We start from the raw sequence: 19119 nt of genomic DNA, 5'->3' as shown, positions 1-19119 counted from the left end.
GATTGGTTGGGAGTCTGTCCGAGACCCAGGAAGAGGTCAGCAGTAGTGATGCGACGCCCAAGGCCAGCGGCTGCGCCAGGTACGTTTTAAAAATTATCAAACTGTCCCCAGTCCCCCACACTCTCTCTGACACCCCCACCCCCGCTTCCCCCACTTGTCTCACCACCCTTTGTTAGTGGCAGTCGCTAAATTTGCAATACTTCATTTTTTCCTTGTAAGATTAATCACACAGAATATATTTGAGTGCTGACTACACTTGATTATGATGCACTCCTACAGTATCTCAGGGTGGGATCACAATTACACTGCTCCACATTCAAATGAAGGCCGTACTAATATATTTGATTACCAGTAGAAGTTTTGAATTGAACCAGGAGTAAATATTTTTCAGTAACGTTTTGAAGAAGGGAAGGATATGTCCTGTCGTTTCAAGAGGGAAGTCATTGCATCCTTTTCCATTTCTTCTTTCCAGTAATTATTTATTAAGGCCTCCTCACACCGACATTATGTTGGCCTACGTCTCTTTCATAAAAAAGAAAACCTATAAAGGTTCCTTGTTGGACCATCCACCAGGAAATCCTCATGTTCTCTTCTCTATCTTGGGCAGGCATACCTGGCCCACAATTTAAGGCTATTAAGATTTGTTTGTTTTTTAAAATTTCCCTTGTGTATTTCTTTGTATTCATTTTCTCTCCTTATTTTACAACATGCTATTGAGAAATCTAGTACTGGGCACGGATTGCAATCAGGAAGAAATATATATATCTTATATAACCTAATCCCTGTGGCTGTTTGAACCGGTGTGGTATTTCTTGTAGAAATCTAGTGTTGGCACATATTGCAATATATAATATAACCTAAATCCTTGTGCCACTTTGATCTGGTGTGGGAATTGTGGTAGCGGGGTTGCAGACTCTTCTTCTCAGGCTGGCAACTCCTGTCTAACACAGCAGCAGGAGAGAACTCAGCACAGCTTTAGAATGGTGGATTTACAAGCACTGAAAAGTTGACCAGTATCTGTCTCCAACAACATTGAGGCTGGATACCAGGTTCAGAAATGATGAACGTTGACTTGTTGGTGTGTCCTTGTGTTTCTTCTTCAGTGTTGAGAGCAGAAATACACAGTGGGGAAATGCAGTCTGCAAATGAAGATCTGGCAGGCATTATCATTTCCTTCTTGTAAGCCTTTCAGAAAGGCAGCTAAGCTTTCGCAAGCACATTTAGGAAAGGGTATGCAGTTCGTAAGTTAATTTGGCATGCTGCAAATTAAAAAGGGGGTCATGATTTTAAAAAAGAAGAGTATTTCTTCCAATAAGAATTTGTTATAGGAAGAATGCAGCCCATTGGTTTGAGATAAGGGGATTCAACCAATGGGGCAGGAGGCTTTTTTTCAAGTACATCATGTGGTATTTTTTGTACCTGTTCTGTTCTGTTTTTCTGTGTTATTGTTGGGAGGAAGATGGAGGGAGAAAGGTGGAAAAGTGAAGCATTTGGATAACAGATCTTCTGAAAGGGTGAAAGAGCCAGATGCAGGTCAAGGCTTGCATCTTCTCCATGCCATGGTCTAAAGTCTCCTTGAGAACAAGTTTGACATCCATCAAATTGTAGATTCTTTGTCATTTTGTACCCCATCCTCAGATTAAGCAAGTCCTTCCTCAAAGGGAAAATATGTTTATAGGAAGTAAGTGGATCAAATGGTCAAACACCTGTGTGAAAGTTTGGGTTTTACCGCAGCTGAGGAGAAGAGGAATAAAGTATTGCTTTTCCCCAGTGTGAGAGACCTTCTCCATCTGTTCTTCCATTGCATGAGAAGTTGTTCTCTGATTTGGATCGCTTGTCTGTGCCAAGAGTTATGCAAACAATGCATGTAGTGGACGAGGCAGAGACTGTTCTTCCAGACTCCATCATTAATTCTTTTTGCTTTTGTCGCCCTAAGTGGGGAGGGTATGCCCAGACGTAGGTCCTGTGCTCACTGTGCTACTGGATTCAAGCTAGCCTGGCTGATGAGGGGTGATACCCCAAAACCGGTTCCATGATGCTTGTTTCTGGTCCAGGGAGGACCTGGTTTGGCAGTGCAGGCTGGACTATTCCCATGAGGAGCAGGGTCAAGACTGATTTGCATATGACTGGGTCTGAACTGGGGTGGCGTGGTTAGCACAAAACTATGGATTAAACCCAGATCTTTGTGACTGGGGGTGAATGTTTGCACTGTTCAGCATTCCGTCCATCATTTGTTCTTTTTGGCTTTGGTCAAGGAGAGAAATCAGAAATTTAATGGGAGGGGAATACAAGTTTATTTCAGAAAAGAACAGCGATTTCAGTTCCTGGGAAGAACAAGGTCAAAGAAGTAATTGCATTCTTTTTCTGGTGGAGAATGCATCTGGAGGGTTTCATCCAGTTCTGGAACTGAAGCATATACCTGGGTGTCAACAGCCTATTTCAAGATAGATTGTTTGCAGAATAATAATAATACTAATATTTATAAAGCACAAACAGCTACCTCGCAAGGAAGTGTCCCGGCGCTAGGTGAGCAGCTAGATGAAAAGAAAAAGGCGAAGGGTGGTTTAGATTTTTTGAGAGAGGAGCCAAGTCTTTAATTGCTTCCTAAACCCAGATTCTGAGGCTGCGGACTGGATAGCGGGCGGTAAAGCATTCCACAGTTTCACCGTACCAGCAGAGATGGTCCTGCCCCCAAGTCTTGCCTTCCGAACTCATGGGGCGCGCAGTTGAAGTAAAGCATTCGAGCGCAAGGGCCTCGCCTGGTGGTAACGGGGATGTCTCAGTTTTAGATAGCTTGGGCAGGTGTAGTTCCCTGAAGGCCAGGGTCAATGCTTTAAATTTAATTGTGCTTGCCACTGGAAGCCAGGCCAGGCCGCGCAGATGTGAAGAGACATGATGTTTAAAATGAATGTGTTTGATCAGCCTCGTAGCCGCATTCTGCACGGTCTGTAGCCGTTGAATCAAATATTTTGGTAGGCCAAGGTAGAGGCCATTTGCGTAGTCCAGCCTTGATGTAACAGTCGCATGGACTACTGCTTTTCGGCAATCTTCCGGAAGTAGTGAAAGAAACTTGCGGAGATTCCTGAGTTTATTTAGGCACCCTGCAGAAACTTGCTGGATGTGGGAAGAGAAGGAAAGTCTATCATCCCATCTCACCCCCAGGTTTTTGCACTACTGCTCGGTAGCGGTGGAGGGCCCATTTCTGATGGCTACCACAGGTCTGGTGGGGGCCGTAAACCATTACCAAAAAAGACCACCTCAGCGTTCAGTTTTAGTTTGTTGGTATTCATCCAAATAGCAACATCACGGAGGCAGCCCTTAAACTTGCTAAATGCTGCCACGCACACTTCTGAGTAAGAGAAGACCAGCTGTATGTCGTCTGTGTATGAAATCGCCTTGACCCCCCATTTGGAAATCAAGGTGAAAAGTGGAGCTAAGTAAACATTAAAAAGTATGGGACTAAGTGCCGACCCCTGGGGGACCCCACACCAGAGACGTTTCTGCCTAGAGGTGTACTTTTTAGAATCTCTGAATCCATTCTGGCTCCAGTGGTGTAAGTACTCATTGAATGACTGGACACAATAATACAAATCACACACTATGAATCCGGGGAACCTGGGATCTGTATTCTCAAGTGCCAAAATTAGAGCTTTCAGTTCAGCCAGCTGCGCTGTGTAGTCACCAAGTGACTGCATGTAGGTATTGTGAGGCTGGAATTCTTTATGTTTCATTCTTTCCCTTCAAAGGGATGCACACTGCATAGTATTGGTGCTTTGTCCCTATGGCAGGCTGTGCAGAGCCATCAGTATAGATGATGTAATCATTCTGATCCAGAGGTATAACTTCATTAGGCAGAGTATATTAATGTTGATATTGCAGATATGCTTGTGTTTGTAGTGTACAGTCAAATATGTAATCTATCTGTTGCTGGAACACTGGGGTTTGTGACAGCCTCTAAGGCTGGAACTGGAGTCATGACAATAATGCTTTTCCCCAGAGCCAATGATCTTTCTTTCACATCAGCAGTCTATACCGCCGTCAGAATCTTCTCTGTTGGTGCAAAACATATTTCAGCATTGGTGTATTAATGCTAATTTTACGCAATTGGTACAGCGTCTCCTTCATTTAACACCTTCGCTGCTTGAGATATTCCTCTCCTGTGCTGGACCCTAATAGAAATGGGGGTGGTCATGACGAGCTCAGCTCGTCATGAGCACACGAGCACTGTGCCTCATGACGAGCTGAGCTTGTCATGAGCACCGAAGGGTTTAATGTGACATAGGTGTAGGCGTACCCTGATGCACCCAGAATTGTACAGATCACCAAGTTGGTGGTGTTTACACATGTGTGTAATTGTTTTGAAGCTGGCAATTTAGCAAGTACTGAACGTAAAATTTGTGTGCGGTCATTTGTGCAATGTGTACTTCAAAAATCTTGCCAAAACAAGTTGTAGAACAGTCTGGATCGTATGTTCCGCCAAATTCTAAGAATCCCAACCTGTATTAGAGTTTCTTCAATGTGTTAGGTGGTTGTAGAAGCGCACACTTCTCAAGGAAATGTATCGCAAGACTTCAGCCTTCACTTGACAGCTCGTATCCTAGGAACAGGACATTGAGATGGGCAATTTTTTGATTTTTTTAATGTAAATTTGTAGCTCATGAGAGAAAATCCCAAACTATGCGATCTGCTCTTGCCAAGTGGGTAGAAAGGTCATCATCCATTAGGTACATGTCCTCGACATAGGACAACACCTGGTCATCAAATTCTTGCAAAGGTTCTGTAACCCGGGCTGAAAACAACCCTGGACTGTTCTTATACTCTTGAGGCAATGGACAGATCTGCTTTTGAGAACCTAGCATACTGACTGTGGTCAAGTGCCTGCTTTCAGGCGCTATGTTTTGGCGGAAAAATCCATTTGAAATGCCTAAAGAAGTTCTGTATTTCTTACGCACTATATCGTTATTAGTGCTGCGCTGTGCGTGTTTTGTCCAGCTAATGTATGTGTAGCTGTGTTTAGATGTCTGTAATCAAAGACTAAACAGTATGAATGGCCTAGTTTCAATACAGGAAACAATGAATTGTTCATAGGGGAGGTACAACTTTCAATTACACTTTGGTATTCAAGTAGTGTGAGTGTCTCTCTAGCTTGTTTTTATGGGTTATGTATTTCAGGTTGTGGGGTTGACCTCACAGGTTTAATATGATAAAATGAACCGTCATCTCACTCCACATAGTTGTGATATAGCGCAGGAGCTTGCTCCTAGACCCGCATCTTGGCCTATGAATGTTTTACTGCATCTTGACGAGATAAGAAAAAGCAGGTAAAAGTAATGTTTCTCCCTCAGAGCAGTCCATAACAAATTCTGGTCGCCAATCCCTTTCAGCCAAGAGTATGCCATAGCTGAATGACAAATCCTCCCAAAACAGGACATTTATTGAACGTTGTATATCCCCTTCCATTTAGAGTTCCATTTCATAGAAACAATACAGGACACTTACTCTTGTATCCGGTGTTTCCACCTGAATATAGTCACTCAATGCTACTGCCACCAGGCAATCCATTAGATTCCAGCAAACTATTGTGACTTCTGGCACGCTGTCCAGCATGTGTAGAAAACAAGGACCCCCTGATAAGGATACAGTTCCTGGGTCAGGGCAAACAGTATATGGCAAATAAACAACCCAGGCAACCCACAAGTGCTGGCAAAGTTAAAAAAAACAAGACAATAATAAGTAATAATAAGGCACTGGAGTAACATTGAGAATTCAATTTAATAAGTTTGATAAAAGTGTCATGAAAAAGTTCATTGACATAATGATGAATTAAAAAAACACACAATAAAAATATTTCTTTCAATAGATATATCATTTGTACATGCAATTTGTATTAATAGTGTTCCCAATGATACAGAAGGGAGATGGTTTCCATCTACGCATTTCGATACGTTGAATGTGTCTTCCTCGGGACACTACCATCATGTTTCTAAAATCATATAAACAGTGCTATAAAATATTCCTCTATGTTAGGCAGTGCACCATAATAATACATTTTTCTCTTTTGAACATTAGAGCCAGAACTTTGATAGCTTAAACATGATATACTGCATTATATCAGATCATTGTCTTTTTTAGAAAGTAGCTATTTACAAGGAATAATGCAATTAGAACATACATTTATCATCTCATCATGTTTGAACATAATGAGAAAATAGGAATTATAGAAATGCCAAAGAAAGAGTCGAATTTGTGCATAGATACACGACAAAAAAGAAGAAAACTGATTCAGCTCCAGTCGATAGTCTAAATGTACATATACTTATTACAAAAGTCAGGGTTTCTATTTTGACCTATTTAAATGTGTTTCGATTAATTGTTCCAATATTACTATAGGACACAGAAGGTGAGGGGTAACTAGTTGCTAAAAAGTACCATATTGTCTGTCTATGATAATGTTGAAAATATTGGTATTAAAATAGGTATAAAATGCCAAAACTTACCAACACCTGTATCTTCGGATATTGAAGATAAAAAGCAGTGATAATGAGTCTTAAATAAACAAACGGATTCTTCTGAAAATCAGGTACAAGACAAATAGGCTTTTTGAATCTGTCGATGTTTACACCGTGCACCTTTAGGGAAATATTTAACCTAATAATACATATTTATGTTTTTGTAGCAAACAAGGATGTTTTTATCATAACCGGGTCAGCGCGGCAATACGCCAATATCATACTTCAGCCCAAGGAGTGGCTTTATCATCCATTGGCAGTATCCCAGGTATTTCTTGCTAAAACACGGCCCATACTTAACTTTTCAATCATAGCGTTTAATTTGTGAAAACCTTTGAGTATAGTCATGCGCGGAATCCAGCCTATCTGCTTATCAGCTATTTCCGGTATATGTTTAAATGATTTTTTGTACACTTACGCATGTAACAATCTTTTCCATCAGCTAGTACCATTATCAGCCACTTGAGATACTTGTATGAATGGACTATTTGACGGACACGACATGTTAAATATCTGGCTGTCGTCACTCACAGTTACGGTTTATCATTTTGGCTTATCTTTGCAATTTTGTTTTTTTCTTTTGGTCTTACTCAGACACAAAGGTTCTGCCATTAGAATTTGACCAGACTCATTATCACAGCTTTTTATCTTCAATATCCGAAGATACAGGTGTTGGTATGTTTTGGCGTTTTATACCTATTTTAATCCCAATATTTTCAACATTATCATAGACAGACAATATGGTACTTTTTAGCAACTAGTTACCCCTCACCTTCTGTGTCCTATAGTATTATTGGAACAATTAATCGGAACACGTTTAAATAGGTCAAAATAGTAACCCTGACTTTTGTAATAAGTATATGTACATTTAGACTATCGACTGGAGCTAAATCAGTTTTCTTCTTTTTTGTCGTGTATCTATGCACAAATTCGACTCTTTCTTTGGCATTTCTATACTTCTTCTTTTCTCATTATGTTCAAACACGATGAGATGATAAATGTATGTTCTAATTGCATTATTCCTTGTAAATAGCTACTTTCTAAAAAAGACAATGAACTGATATAATGCGGTATATCATGTTTAAGCTATCAAAGTTCTGGCTCTAATGTTCAAAAGAGAAAAATGTAATAATTATGGTGCACTGCCTAACATAGAGGAATATTTTATAACACTGTTTATTTGATTTTAGAAACATGATGGTAGTGTCCTGAGGAAGACACATTCAACGTGTCGAAACGCCTAGACGGAAACCATCTTCCTTCTGTATCATTGGGAACACTATTAATACAAATTGCATGTACAAATGAAATATCTATTGAAAGAAATATTTTTATTGTGTGTTTTTTTTATTCATCATTATGTCAATGAACTTTTTCATGACACTTTTATCAAACTTATTAAATTGAATTCTCTATGTTAATCCAGTGACTTATTATTACTTATTATTGTCTTGTTTTTTTAACTTTGCCAGCACTTGTGGGTTGCCTGGGTTGTTTATTTGCCATACGCTGTCCAGCATGGTCAGAGCCCACTCCCCTCATAGAAGCAGTGTCCTCAATATTCTTGGTATGCTTCAATTTGATGCCAGCTACCGTCTTCTTCTTGAATTGAGACTTGGAATGTTTTTGTTTTGTCCTCCTGTTTTATGAAGTCAGATGAGCATTGTGAATCCTTCTTTGGTTTCAAGTACTCCTTTGATCTGCACTCTGACCGTTCCTCTCTCTCCAAGCATTTTTTGGGTGAATCCTGGAAGGAATGAGAGGACCGTTTATCAGTATCCTGATTCCTGTCAGGTGTTTTAATACTAACACGGTTACACAAATTATAGCGTTTTTCAGTGGACTCCTGTTCAGAAGATCCACTCCATGTTTTAAGTTTTTCTTTACTTTTTCTTATTATACCACTTCATTTTTGAATATTCGAGTGCTTCCTTTGAGTTATCCTTTTCAGAATTATCCTTAATCTGTGGTTTACTAGGTCTGGCTCACAAATTATAGCTACCTATTGCTGCATAAGTGTCCTAATAATTTCTGGTAATTTGCGCTCCTGATCTCCTGGTGCCATGTTCGTGAGTCTCTGGCATACTGTTAACACTGCTGCTTTCCCTTTAACGTTACTTAACATTATGGCGAACACTGCAGCAAAACTTCCCATCAGATGCTTCCCTAAATCTAGGGCGGGGACTGCCCCATACTCATTTTGGATCTGAATAAGCATTTCTGGCATAATAGCTAATGAGGGTGTACCATGTGTTCTGGTAGGAACTGCAACAAAGGCTGTAACCCAAGTGGAACAGTCTTCTACTGGGGGAGCCTCCACCATAGGCAAGCATATTGTGAGCATTCTTTGCTTTTCCTGAGGTCCCATATGGGGAAACGCTGCTTCAAGCTGGTTTGTTGTTTTGCAATCCAGAACATAATTTCATCCCGTCTGATGGGAATTTTACTGATGACTGCATTGATGGTTTGTGAACTAATTCCAGCTGTAGCCAATTGTGGTCATACAGCTTGAGCAGCCCTTGCAGGATTTAATGTCATTGTTCCCATGACAAATTGTGTCAAACATCTATATGTTCTGACTAGATCTGCATATAATATACATAGTTCCGGTGCTGTCAGATTTGCGATGTCTGGGTATGGTGTATAACCGGCTAAGACTTGCCATGTTGCTCCCTCATTGCTAAGGGGACCTAGTCTAACGCTGTTTGTATCTGGTAAGGTGCATTCAAACAATTTTGATGTTCTTTGTATGTTAGTGGCATTTCTAGTGCTTTGTGAGGTCTATAGTTGCTAGGAACTGCAGTTGCAGTGTATATGTGAAAAGGTCTTGAATTTGTATTTACTGCTGGAAATGTAACCCATGAATAGAATACCATTGTCCTGAATTCTTCATTGGCCTCAACCATAAAGGTAATGTCCCCACCCTCGAGGGCAGTCCACGTTGTTGCAGCATCTGAGTAACTGCATGTCTGCATTTTACTGGTATGTTAATTGTTGCTTCGTCTTTGTCAGCAATATGAATATGGGGATTTCAGGGAGTGTACCTCTATGGGGTGATCCTTTGAAAGGTTCAAGCTTGGACAACCTATGGCCAATAAATAGGATTTACCTACTCAGCTGAGGGTAATTTTCCATAACACCACAGACTTCTCTGGTTAAGAGTTAAACAGGGGTCTTTGTGTATAGAAAAAAAACCTACTCAGGTGATCCACCAAATAATAGCCCAAGCTAGAACGTTGGCATCGATATGTCGTATGTCTTGTGCTTTCTCAAGTAAAACTGTGCATTGGTTGGACAACATAAACGTCAGTACTGTGCGAGACTGACTCTGAGCACACCCTCAGCATATGTTGGCCTGAGTCCTGATAGCTCACAGTGTACCATTTGTACCCCATACCTGCCAAGCGAACAAATGGAATTGTCAACCTCCGAACATTACAACCCTGACTTCCCAAGGAAATCGTGCTAACAGACCTCAAACCCTTTCCCTTTGTTACTTATGCATACCCAAAGAGATACACAAGAAATACACAGTAAAGCATTTCAATATTTATTGAAGCATTGTGATTCTTGATTAAATATGTGCACTATCTATAGAAGGAAACAGAATAATGTGCCTTGCATTAAGAGAGGTTTTTTGTTTCCTTCAAAAAACTGATTTTATTGCATTTATCATTCTTACAGTGTATACATTGTGCAGAAGATTCTTCCTGCTTAGTCAATGAACAAGGAAAGTGATCCTGTATATATAAAAAATATCGCCCATGTTACCATGCCAGAGTCTCAGTCAGGCCGTTATTGTTGATTATTGTGATAGCTCTGTCGCAGAATGGACAAAAATAACAACAACATTTAGTGTGGTGAAGATAGCCCATCTACAGAATATTCAAGGTAGTGATAATGTGCCTTTGAAGTGGAAATGTAAGCAGTACTGTTTCAGAGACTCCTGTCCTGCTCAGGCATGCAATATAATGTGTGTCAAATGTCATTGTGTTTAAGGAAGAAGGCACCTTAACGACGTGAGCATGTAAAATGGTGGTGTTCTTGCTCAGGCTAATGTAACCACATCACAATAGAAGCCTCATAAATTATCACAACAGGTGCCAGTGAATTTGGATGGGGATCCCAAATGAACTCTCTGACCTGCAGGACATATGGTCCCTGCAGTCTAGGCTACATTCGGGAGTTTGAGGCAATCAGGAGTGTGCCTCTCACAGTCAAGAGACTGCAACTCTGATAAGAACAGACAACACGAAAGCCAATACGTACATAAACAAACAGGGTTGGGGTGACAGGGGATTCAGTCCAGCTGTTTTGCAACACAAACATTTATGATGTTTTGATGGGCCAGAAAAGCATCTGTTGTCCTTTCAGCTATTCATATCAAGGTAGTTGACAATCCTGCAGCAGACAAACTCAGCAGATTATTTTCTTCCCTCCAGAACAATTGTCAGAGTCCTCTGATTTTCAAACGGATCTACAGGAAATGGGGTCAGCCAGTAATTTCCCAGCATGGAGAATGCTTTCTGCCCAATTTTTTGTTCCAGTTTCTTCCTTAGTCCATAGAGAGGCCCACAATAACAAAGGTATGACCAAAAGAAGATCTTCTAAGAACTGTAGGCCGACCTCATGATGTAAGATAGTATTTGATACAGAAGGTAGGCACAGAAGACGTTTCAAAAAGCTATTTTCTTCTACTTGCAGGGGAGTGGCATTAGCATAACCCCAAAGACCTGCCCCTTATAAGGTTGTAGTCACTCCTTTTGCTTTGTATATTGCAATCATTTCTCAAAGATTTGATTCTCCAGACATGGTGGGCCCATCACAATTCACCAAACTGTGTGACGAAGAAGTTTCGTTGTTGAGGACTTACCAATACCAAACTCAATACAGCTTTGTGGGGAAGATGTTCTAAGTTGAGTGAGCCTGCAAGAGGTAGGGGAAGGAATTTTCTTTCAAGAAGGAAACATATTAGGCACGTTATAAAGCTGTTTTTTTGGCTAATGCGCGACCATGTTGTGCTCACATGTGGTGTGGTAGGTTAGTGAATTAGTTCTGCTGAAAAGGCCTGGCATGATAAGGTAGGAGATTTAAATGCATGGGGCCCTTTGTCATCAATGAAGTGAGGAGTATGCAGTGGTTCTCAACAATTCAAAGGTGTGGAGTATGTCCCGGTTTGGTAGAAATGTACCTGATAGTGGTCACCAATTCTGACTGCACCACAGCAATGAAGCGTGGACAAGTGGAGGCTGTTGAGAAAGCCTGTGTGGTAGAAGTATTTCAAAATAGACTGCGGAGTCATAGTTAGGGATTTCTTATTCTTACTGTCCCTGGTATTAGTTATGTACTTTGTGTCTTTTTGTTCCCACTACAACCTTCTTGGTTGTTCTTGTTCTTCCTTGTTTCCCTGTGAGTCATTGCAGTTCTTATTCCATTCATTATTCTTGTTCGAGTGGGGGGCGTTGTGCCTGTACATCATGACAGTCTTTTCACCCAGGGCACCATCATCTTGCTGTCATTGGAATGTTGGGGTCACTTGTGCTTTCCAGAATCCTGTGCTCTTTTAAGAATTTAGAAACTGTGTCAGGAAACGAAGAAGAAAAGGGCCAAAAAGACAGAATCATCAGCACCTTCTCCTTCCTGACCTTTGTGAGAACCCCAACATAAGAGGAAAGAGTGGAAAGCATAGAGAAGGCCTGAAGTCATAGATACTTCAGACCACTTGTCACCCAGGCTCCTTCATCACTAGCCCTGGAGGGCCTCCCAAACAGTCATGCTCACTTAAGTGCGCACCATTCCTCCCCTTGCTGGCAGTGACGACAGCCAAGCCCCGCCCCACCCTGTAAAGCTGCATGAAAAAGAAAAAAGATAATGATAATAACGTAGTGTTATTATCATTTTATTTTCCCTTTTTCCATTACAAAGAATGCAGGGGAGCAGCGCTCCTCTGCCTTAGCGGAGGAGCCGCCACTTCTGTTGTGTATTGACCAAATGGTTTTTCCCAGTTTTTGATGCCGATCGCTTTTCATCATGATCGGGAGACCCAGAGTTGCCCACACAACAACCCTTTAACCATCAAGCATTATCTCACACTCTGGTGCATTGGATCACAATCAACATCAGGATCCTGTCTCATCCTAGGGACCATTTTCTTAACTCTTTCAGTAATATATTTTGAACTTTGAATTTTACCTCCTTTGCACACTCTTGCAAAAGGGCCTTTCCTGCTACAATTCCTACACAAAAAATGTGGTTAAAACATCAAGGGTTGTTGGCTAAATGCCCACAAATGTCCAAATCTATAGCATTTATTACATTATTAAATTTTTTGGTAGATGGAGGCATGTACGATAATCCAGCATTTCTCAACCTGTGTGTGGTTGCGAGCTGATTTTTGGTGGGTCAGAAAAGTCCAAGCAATAAATAAAAATACCATTACATTCTGTGTTTATCTTGTCACATTTGCTGGTGCTTCAAAGACAGAGGTCAAATGTCTGGTTATGTCTTCTGACAAAATGCTGCTTATTCTTTTAACATGGGGATTGCTGTTTTCTTTCTCTATCTGGAAAGTGAATTATGTGACAATCTTGATGGAGTACAGGGAGTGTGAAAGGAAAGGATGTAGGATGTCTTTTTTTCCAACACATAACACAATGTACAAATATAGAAATACACTGTATGCATTCCGCAGATAGGAAAGCAAAAAGTAAATTTTTTGTAATATCGAAGTGTGCTGAGAATTGAGGATCAGAACAAATCAAGACACTTTACTAGGTGATGTCCAAATGATAAGTATTCAACAGCAAATGCCTAGGCACACATAAGAGAAAATCAAGTTCATGTGAAAAGAAAATTGAGAGACGCAAAAAGTCTCATTCAGATGGAAGGAAAAAGTCTTGAGGTAATTCGAGTTCAAAGTTCAATCAAGTAGATTCTTTATATTCCTTTTCAACAGTAAGGGCACGTAGAACAGCCCTGACCCAAAAAACCCTTCTCAGGTGTATTTTACTCAAATGATAAATATTGACAAACACCCAATTTCCACACATCATCATTTGTGTGCTGCATATTTGTATCAGTAAAACTGTATGTCTGTGCACAGTTAGTGGCCATTTCAATGGAAAATGTGCTGTCTGAAAATAACAATGCGCAACCCCACCATGCCTAAATTATATTTAAAGCAATTCATGCTTCTTGACCATTTATGGTAGATGGGTCACAAAAGTTTGTATTTCTAAAAAGTGGGTCATGGTTCTAAAAGGTTTAAGAAGTACTTCTCTAATACATCCTTTTGTACAAAACAGTAAATTCCCCCATGACCTTCATAATCTTTCTCTTCCTATGTAACACCTTTCACATCTTCACAATGGTTATCTCACATTTAAACATGTTTCCATCCCTTCTACAATTACTACTACTTCACCAAGTGTGGACATTTTTACTAAACATTTTTATTGTACTCTTGTGCTGTTAATGTATTTCAACAATTGGTCTGTGAGATCACCAAAGTCACAAGTTTGTACCAGTGTCTTCACACATGACGCATAGCTTCTGTTGCAGCGCAAGCAATATACTGGTTTCCTATCACTGGGTCCAAACTAGTTACTGTTTTTACTCAGATGCTGTATTTCACTAATAGAGGTGATGGTCCTCTGATGGAGCTTTCTTTGTTGTTGTGAGGGATGAGAACTCAGGGTGTCCCACTGCCAGCCACCCAATGAGAACCAATAAATGGCAGCCAACTCACAAGCTGGCGATAAGGTTCAAATATATTATTCTCAGAACCATGCTATAAAAATGGAGTATTGCAATTGGAAGAACCAACCTCATAAAGAGGTTTAGTATAACAATAATTATGCAAACTAAGAGCTCTGCTGTCTTTACACAAAACAAGAGCAAAAGAACCTGATGTTCTGAAAATAATCTGTCTTTCTCTATCAGGGATTCAGAAATCATACAAGTAAAAGCATTGTTTCTGTAGAAAGAACATTAAGACACAATAAAAGACTCAGACACATTCAGATGTTTGGTTATTTTATTCGAGATTAAACAAAAACAACGTACATAAGTAGCATTTTTAGGAGCTCAGTCATGAGTCTAATAGCTCATGGTATACAACAACACATTTAATCAAAGTAAATCTATTGCTAAATTAAGGAATCCTTAAGCAGATGGTTTGGTATTAATAATTCCTACCACCAACAAAGGCAGCAGGATGGTTCACAAAGGTTATCTTAGCATGGGCAAAGAGATCAAGTTAAAGTACATTAGGTAAAAGTCCATGGGGATGGGCAAGGGGAATGGAGAATTAATCAGGAAAGTTCAAGTTTGGTCTCTCACCAGACAGCTTTATTTTGTCCAGCAGGCAAGCTCATCAGCAAGGGGAAAGAAAAGGGGCATGAACAGGTAGTCCAGCAGCAGTTGACAATTGAGGAGAGGGGGAATGAAAAAAACGCTCTCGCCTCCTAGTAACATCACTTTTTATACTCCATATTGTTAATTTGTGCCATTAGTAGTCACCATACAATGATCTGATCATCATGTGATCGTTCTTTCCGTTCTCCAGGTACAAATTACACCCATACATACTTTTCCATGCACATCATGAGAAACGGCTGTCCGTTCCATACTCACAGATTAGTTGACAAAGAGCTTATTTACTTTGCTGCTCTTCACGGCTATAGTCCAAGGGCCAGTTCCCATCAATTCATACAATAAGAAATACTGGAAAAGTGTCTCTTGTCACTTAAAGAATGTCAGATGAACAGAACAAATAATGCAACATTTGAGGAAATGTTTCAAAGGTCCATTACATCAGGTTATGAAATCATGCAGCATTAGAAGGAAAAAGTCATTTAATGCATTTAATTTTTTATAATCAACTTTATTGAACATTTTGCGCCAAGACACATAGTAGCATATCTCCAAAGAATATATTGTACCAGGACAACAATACAACAAGCCCAATCTTCCGCATCACACAGCATTACATGGTCAAAGCGACAGCCCATAATAGCTACTCCATTTCCCCCATATTTGGCCGTGCTTCTGTGGACAACCACGAGCCTCAAAAATTGGATTCTTCTGGAGGACTGGTGAAGGAGCATCGGATTCTCCTTCACCAGTCCTCCCCCCTGCACCAGCCTATGACAACTGGAGGGTTTTGCAGTTTCCAGGTACGAGCTGCATCCCTTTTGGCAACAAGACATGCCACCCCCACCTCAGCCTTGGGGCCCCAAACCTCCTCTACCAACCCCAGCAGCACAATACGGGGTGTCAGATCCAGGATGCAGCCCAGAACAGTGGAAAACACATTACCCATCCCCTCCCAGAAGGACGCTACACCGGGCATTCCCACGCCACATGAAAAAAGTCTGCTGCTGGGTGCGCACATCGTGCACACATTGCCTGTACGCCGGGGCGCGAGTGCTATAGGCGCCGCTGGATGATGTATTTTGCATGTAAGTAATTAAATTGCACCATACGCAGCCACAATGAGATTGCCAATTCTCGGGGCATCATACAGGCCTCCCACCACTCCTCTTCTTCCAGTATCCCCACCCAGGCCTCCCATCTCTGACTTTCCTGCCCAAGACCATCAGGGGCATGGATTACCAACGAGCGATAAACCATAGAGATTTCCCTTTACCCAAACGCCCAAAGAAAACCTTTGCCTCTAGTGGACTAAACTCGGGCAGGGAATCGTCTGGGAGATCAAGGGCCTGCACAGCGTGGCGTCTGGGAGATCAAGGGCCTGCACAATGTGGCGTAGCTGGAGGTAACAAAAGAAATGTGAGTTGGCCAGTATGCATCTGAGCTGTAGGTCCTGAAATTTTACACGGCTACCTTCCCTATACAGATATGAAATCCTGATTCTTTCCCAGGGGATGAAACCCTCCTGGGCCGAAAGCTGGCCAAGCCAAGTTCCCTACCATAGAGGGGCCATCTCAGTGAGATGGCGGTCCCAACCAATTAGCCGAAGAGCTGACCTCCAGCAGGTAAGGTGCACCTGCATGCAAGAAGGTAGTGTGGTGGGCAGCCACACCCCGTACAGCAAATCTAGCATACCATCCAGTCACAGCGAGTGAACCTCCAGATGGTTTGCCGGGTCATCCCACCCACCCGTAAACCAGTTGTTAATCAGCACCAGGTGGGCTGTGAGGCATTCAATGCATTTTAAAGTTAGCATTTTCTTAATTTAGTAAAATAAATATCTAATTAAGTTCAAGCATCACAAAAAAATCAAACCTCATATATGAGAATACTTATAAAGTTGTCACTCATTATTACACTTTAATGTTCAACTTCAATTAAGGCCTACTACCACAATTTATAAAAGTACCTACTAGTTCTAAAATTCGTTAATATAAAATCATTTCAAAGATTATAAGATCCTAATATTGTTAAGCACTTATACTGAAAGTGTCAGTCATATAGCACATTTCATTACCTTTTGCAAATTTTCTAACTTTCTATGGCGCACTACAATACCATCAAAAGAAATGCAAAATTTCATCATTTGTCATAACGCTTTTGTTATTAAACATATTAAAATCATCATTTGTTTAATCTTGTTACTGCAGCCTATCCAGACATACTTTTAACGTGCTGGTACTTCAACTTTTCTCAGTTTTAGTGTCGTTTTTTTAGACATGTGCAAGGTGCACACTATAGTTTTCATTGTCAAATTCAGGTTGTATGTCGTGTAAGGGATGATCAGGTATTATACTACATCACTTCCCATCTTCTCACTTTTATGTTATGTTATGTTAATATTATTTTTATAGCGCACAGCTGCCCCAGCAAAGGGGCGTCCTGGCGCTTAGACAGATACTATAACATAACACGCAGAAAGAGAAGAAAAAAGAAAGGGGGGAGCGGCTACTCAGAGACAGGAAACAAACAAGTTTTAATAGCACGCCTGAAGGTGGGCAGGTCATTCAGAGCTCGGATGTGCACCGGGAGCGAGTTCCACAGCCTCGCGGCAAGCACCCGGTAAGAGCGGCCACCCATTCTACTGAGTTTGAAACGGGGGCAGACTGCCAATGAAGAGCCTCCGATCTTAAAGATCTCGGAGGGATGTAGGGGATGAGCAAGTTGACAAGAGCCGGCGGCGAGGAAAGTTTCATGATTTTAAAAGTCAGACAGAGCGCTTTAAACTTAATCTTCTGTCTGACCGGTAACCAGTGAAGGGCAGAGATAGTGCCGGAGACAGAGCAATGTCTGGGAAGACCAACAATGGCCCGCGCCGCAGCGTTTTGTACCCTTTGAAGCCTGGATGCCTCAGCCTGGTTTACCGCTAACATCAGCGCACTTCCGTAGTCCAGCCGAGATAAAACCGAGGCTTGGACCACGAGCTGCCGGGTGGGAGGGTCGAAGTATTTAAGAACCGGCCTTATGCCTCGCAAGATACCGTAACAGGTGGCTGCAACCTTCTTCGTGTGAATTGTGAAGGTGAGCGCAGGATCCAGCCAGATCCCTAAGTTTTTCACTTCGGAAGCTGGGATGGGAGTAATGCCCAGCTCTGGAGGCCACCACTGGTCTCCCCATAGCTCAACATGTTTCCCCAAGACCAACACTTCAGTTTTAGTGGCATTCAATTGTGGACAATTGGTGCGTAGCCAACTAGCTACTGCCACAAGTCCAGCTCAGAATCTGGGGGCCTCCACTTCCGGGTCTCCACTCAGTGTCACCGCCAGCTGCGTATCATCAGCATATGAGGTCATCGTCAAACCCCACTGTTTGACGACTGCAGCTAGCGGTTTCACATAGAGGTTGAACAGGGTAGGGCTCAACGAGGAGCCCTGTGGGACCCCCAGGTCCAAGGGATGAATAGTGGATTGGCAGGGTGGTATAGCCACTTTAAAGGTTCGATCTGAGAGGAAAGATCGAAACCACTGAAGAGCGGTTCCTGCTACTCCAGCTTCCTCGAGGCGCTGAATCAGTATACGGTGGGACACAGTATCGAAAGCAGCGCTCAGATCTAATAGCAGGAGCGCTGCCGTACGTCCGGAGTCAAGCACCAGGCGTAAATATTTGATAATATGAAGCAAAGCGGTCTCGGTACTGTGTCCTGGCGGAAGCCATTTTGGCTAGAGTCCAATATCTGATTACGGGCAAGGTGATCAGACAAGATAGAATTAACATGGGCTTCGGTGACTTTAGAAGTCCAAGGCAGAAGAGATATAGGGCGGTAGTTCTCAGGCAAGAGGGGGTCTGAATTTGCCTTCTTCAGGACTGGGGTAACTACCGCCTGCTTCCATGAGGAGGGGACCGTCCCAGTTGACAGCGACAGGTTGATTAAAGTGAGTATTGGAACTCGACACAGTGGGGAAAGCGTGCTGATAAGAGCTGGCTTCAGCGGGTCCAGAGGAGAGCCTGATTTAACGCTGAGGCTAAGTTTATCAAAAGCCTCAGTAGACAGATTAGGTAGGAAGGTCAAAGTCTCGTAACCCAAAGAATTAGGGTCAACTAACTCTGGATCCGGCCTACACAGGTCAAATCCTCGGTATATATTCTGCACTTTCTCCAGAAAAAAGGCTGCCAGGTTCTCGCAGTGGGAGTCGGTGCAGATCTCTGCCGAAGTGGCTCTCTTATTCATAAGGTCTTT

The sequence above is a fragment of the Lissotriton vulgaris genome, chromosome 9 (genome assembly GCF_964263255.1).
Source record: "Lissotriton vulgaris chromosome 9, aLisVul1.2, whole genome shotgun sequence".
Classification (NCBI taxonomy): Eukaryota; Metazoa; Chordata; class Amphibia; order Caudata; family Salamandridae; genus Lissotriton; species Lissotriton vulgaris.
Note: the sequence above shows the minus strand (reverse complement) of the source record.